Source organism: Asparagus officinalis, chromosome 3, assembly GCF_001876935.1.
Source record: "Asparagus officinalis chromosome 3, Aspof.V1, whole genome shotgun sequence".
In the NCBI taxonomy this organism is placed as follows: Eukaryota; Viridiplantae; Streptophyta; class Magnoliopsida; order Asparagales; family Asparagaceae; genus Asparagus; species Asparagus officinalis.
Window position 1 is genome coordinate 49,849,020 of NC_033796.1, and position 2,951 is coordinate 49,851,970.

Genomic DNA, 2,951 nt, shown 5'->3' on the forward strand with positions numbered 1-2,951 from the left:
CATAACACGTTTCATGCAAAAGATATATGATATGCAAAGCATACCCTACAAATTTGCATACATGAAAGTATTAAATATGTACAGGTTTTCCAGAAACTACCCCTAAAATAAAGCATCAAGTGTTCAAAAAAATTTCAAATCCAAAAACCAATCAAGTCTATAAATCACAAACACTCATGATACATTTCAAAATTTAAAACACACTAAGAACATGCAATATACTTGAGAACTCATAAAAAATTCTCTAAAAGTGAAAAAAGAGAAATACATATTGGTTCTTAAAAAAAATTGTAGAAAAGAGCACGGGACATACACGTATAACTTTAAAACACACAAATTACGATTACAAGTCAAAAGAAAATTCACACACAAACTAAGAAGATATCAATGAATAGTTTGCAAAATCAACAATGAAATAATTATAACAGTTCATAAAACAAATTTATATATATATTATCTAGCTTGCACCATTTTTATTTTGTTTATACATAACTCGAATTATCTCAACATTTAGAAAAGGTCCAAAATCTCAATCTATCACCTCAACCATATAAGGATTTTTAAGAGGAAGAATGGTGTTTAGAGGATGATGTGCACTATCTCTAGATATGGGAAATATTTAGGGTAGGATGGATACTGTAAAACCCAAAAAATTTGAAAATATTATTATAAATAATGATAAATAAATTATTTTATAGTTGGTGATCATTCTGGAATGAATTGAGTCTGCTTTAGTGCGCTGGTCGGTCGACCGACCCTAAATATCGGTCGACCGGTCGGAAGCTGACGATTTTTGCTTGGTTTCAGGTCAGGTCTGTTTTGTACATATATATGTGTGTATACCTAACTTTCTCCTATTTTCTTCTTCATCCCTCACATTCTGAGCAACAACCACCCCCCTCAAAACCCTAGAAAATTTTATATTGCTTTGGGAGAAGATTCGTGAAGCAAGGTTCGAGAGGAGGGCGAGATCTATGACTTTTGTGAAGAAGGTTCGAGCTTTTCTTCCACGTGTGACAGATCAAAACATTTTCAAAAGGCGAGTTTTATTTTCTCCAAACCCATCCCTATTTTTTAGTTTTTATTGGATTTTAAAAACCTATTATATGTGTAGAGATCACCCCTTTAAATTTTATGATGTAAAAGTTATCTTTTTTTATTTAAAAGTGATGAAACGAATTCTTTAATTTGGATTGAAGGTTTGAAGTAAATCTAGCATGAGATTTTTTCTAATTTAATTGTTTTCATGATGAATTTACAAATATAATCATGTTAGGGTTATTAGATCCCCTCAAATTTGGTTTCATGAATCAGAGTAAACCCTAATTACAGTAAATCAAGTTTGTATATATGAGTTTCTTTGAAAATTTTTGATTTTTGATGAATTTTAGAGAAAATCTGACGTCTTTGATCTGTCACCTGGTCGGTCAACTGATCAGAAGGATCAGCAGACCGAAAACTAGTCTTTTATTTTTAGGAGCTGAAAAATTCTCTCTGGTCATTCGACTGATCAAAATAATTAGTCAACCGATTGATCAGCAAAATCTAGGGGTTTTCTCAGGTCAGTCGACCGACACATGTATCACTCCACCGATCAAGGCTGGATTTTTGTGCATGTTTTGTGCATGTCGTTGTTGGTCGATCGATCAAGGAAATCAGTTGACCGACCTAGTGCTGTTTTGAAAAGGTTGATTTTCCACGTGCATTTGATCGCAAACACGAAGTATGAGTCATACGTCGATACACGTGCGTGATCATGAGAGTACACGTATTGGGTTTGAGCACGCGCATGAGTTTTTGGTAGTGTGTGGTCTAATATTTTTGTGTTGTCATTATAAAGAGTGACGATTGTTTCGGTTTACGGTAGTTGTGGGTGCTTGAGTATGTTAGTCCGTGTACCGCAATGAGAATGCAGATGACTACACTTTGAGTACGTTAGTCTGTGCACCGCATGAGAATGCGGGCGACTACACTCTGTGATGCATCATTGTTTCGGTTATGTGAGGTTCACTTACTTAAGAGATAGTCGTCTATGCAAAGCTCAGTAAATCAGTTATGTGAGGCTCAACGAGTCGGTTATGCGTGGCTCAGCTTGAGAATTAAAAAATTCGAATCCTTGATTTGTGTGCCTGCATTTGCAATGAAGTTCATTCAGAACTATTTTCCTAGAAAATTTGAAGGTGAAAATCTTTGGCGAAGTTCGCTTCGAGATCTTCGGCAAAGTTCGGGGGCGAGATGTTCGGCGAAGTTTAGGGTGAAGAATATTTGTCGAAGTTCGGGACTAGTTTATAAATAGAACTATTTTACCTCATTTCTTCTTTACTTTGATTTTCAAAACCACCCTCTATCTTCCTCAAAACCCTGTGTAGACGTTAAAAATTACCTATAAGTTTTTGAACACAGCTCAAGACGAAGAGGAGATGATGAACGTCATCATCTAAGTCAGGAAAGGTCATTCGATGCCAAGAAGTATGCAAAACGACGAAACAACGAGGGACAAAGCTGTCTGATAATCACATTTTTATTACAATTTTATATCCTCGTTATCTATTTTATATGAATAAATATACCACTAATAATTGTTTTTAGCTTAGTTTGCACATAAATGCCTCGTTATCTATTTTATATGAATAAATATACCACTAATAATTGTTTTTAGCTTAGTTTGCACATAAATGAATAAAAATATAAATAAATATTATTAAATATAAAAACCCTCAAATTCTCTCTTCTCTATTTTATTTCAGAATTGTGAGAAGTCCATGAAACTATGAAGCCCATGAAGCCAAAGAGAAAAATAAACTCTTTAAATATTTTATGAATTAATGAAGCCCAAAACGCCAAAGCCCATGAAACAAAGCCTTACCACTTGTACGCATTGTGAACAATCAAACAATCAAGCCAGAAGCCCATGAAGCAAAATCCCATAACTAAAACAATGAAGCATGAAT